This window comes from Pteropus alecto, unplaced genomic scaffold, assembly GCF_000325575.1.
Source record: "Pteropus alecto unplaced genomic scaffold, ASM32557v1 scaffold176, whole genome shotgun sequence".
Lineage (NCBI taxonomy): Eukaryota > Metazoa > Chordata > Mammalia > Chiroptera > Pteropodidae > Pteropus > Pteropus alecto.
This window is the reverse complement of record NW_006438644.1, coordinates 854,738-856,630: the sequence shown is the minus strand read 5'-3', so window position 1 is coordinate 856,630 and position 1,893 is coordinate 854,738. Positions and strand designations below refer to the sequence as shown.

At 37.5% G+C, this 1,893-nt stretch overlaps 1 protein-coding gene across 1 annotated transcript in view; it reads left to right on the top strand.

The window, feature by feature from the left end:
* Positions 1-211: 211 nt before the first annotated feature.
* Positions 212-1,893, top strand: part of ESR1 (estrogen receptor 1) — a 305,928-nt gene continuing 304,246 nt past the window's right edge. Inside the window, exon 1 of the mRNA XM_015592376.2 lies at positions 212-344. The gene's annotated coding sequence lies outside the window, so the exon portion shown is untranslated. The remainder of the gene's footprint in view (positions 345-1,893) is intronic.

Below are 1,893 nucleotides of genomic sequence, written 5' to 3'. Positions count from 1 at the left end.
CTTACCCCTTCTTAAACATGTGCTTTGATAGAAGTGTGAAGAACATTAGAATCGGGCCTGGTGTGGAGAAAGGAAGGCCACCCCCTCCTCTATTTTGTACAGGAGATTTTCCACTCCTAGTCAAATGGTGGTGCTAGTTCTTTAGTTTTGAGTTACTGCATTTCCTAATTTCATGGTCATAACAGCCTCCTGTCTACTACTGCCTCAGAGCCGATTTTACCAAAACTGAAAATGCAGGCTCCAGGCTCAGAAGCTCCTTAACGGGCTCGAAAGGTTAATGTTCCTTTCTCTTGCCCATTCTATAGCGTAAGAAGACAGTCTTTGAATGACATTCTTCTCTTCAAGTAGGTACTCCTGTTTTTTCTCTCTCAATTTATTTATTTTCTTTTTTTGCTCTATGTGCTACTATTTACAAACATGAGGTAACTTTACAGCTTCCCTCTCATGTTAAAAGATGTTCCTTTTTCTCTTAATGCTCTAGGGATATTTTGTAGAGTTGCTGGCAAGTATTACTATGACATTAAAATGCTGAATCTAAACTCGGTACAGTGGAAATTCACTTTTGGAATAATATTCAGCTGATTGAGAAAGCAACACAACCACCCTTAACTCAGCCCTGACAGGCTGTCTGCCCACCCCAGATAATGTGTATTTATTGGATCCAGCTCTAGCTATGAGGAACTGTATTGTTGAAATGTGTTGGAATTTTAAAAGTTATTAATTGGACTGAGGGCCGGCTAGACCGAACACACTACCTGTTTTCTTAATCTTTGGTGTCGTAATTTAAGTGATCTGAATAAGCCATTATTTGTTTCCTGAAAGCAGTCAAGTTTTCTGAAAAGCTACGCAATCTAGCAAGAGAAAAGTGAGACACGTTGTCTTTCAATTGCCCTGTGATTTTAGGCACGTCGTTTTGAGTCCTGCCTCATCAGTTTGCTCTTCTGTGAAAAAAAAACTATGGGTCACTTTTTGCAAGCAGGATGGTGTGTACAGTAATGCCTCCCCCACATATAGCAGTGTGCTCATTGAGTAATGATGTGGCAGTCACTAAGGACAGGGCAGGATACTTTCATTTTGGTTAGAGGAATGCCACACGCTTCAGGAAATGTGAGTTAAGTTGAAAGTTTCATGCTTTGTCAAGAGGGTAATCATTCTGTGTTTCATCAGCCATGTCCGTAAAGCCAACGTGATTTCTCTTTTTTAACTTAATAGAAGGGTTGGGCTTTATCAGGACTTGAGGTCAAGGCACCAATTCCTGTTCAAAGGTGCTAGATTTCTACTGGCAATTTGGGCCAGGTCTAATAGGTTTGCAGAGCAATTCCGAGCACGAGGTTGCTGAAAAAATCATCTGGTTTTGAATGTGTTTATGTATATATGTCTATATTCATATAAATATATATGTGGATATATATTCGTATAAATATACATATATATGTATATATACATACACATATCATATGTACATGGCGTATATTAATGTTGACTGTGAACTTATGAATATGAAGTAGAAGTATTTAAATTTTATCTTAAAATCTAGAGAGCCAAAAGAAATGAAATTGGATGGGAACTTCTGAGACCTCAGGTTCAGAGGCAATTTCTACTCTATACAAATCTTTCCTTCTCAAATGCAAACGTTTGCTCTTACAAAGACCGCCTGCTAGGCCCTGGTATGCATGGGTATAATATTCTAGAAATTAGACACAGTACGGTAGTGGTTGTTAGCTTTTCAAAGAATTTATGAACAAAAATAATAGAAATATCAGAGATGTGATATGTAGAAAAAATGCAAAAATTTGAATACAAATATAAGGGTCATATCTACCAGTAGGATGTTTTCTAGACCCCTGGAGATATTTTTTTTATTTTTATTTTTTATTGCTTGTCAATCAGGGA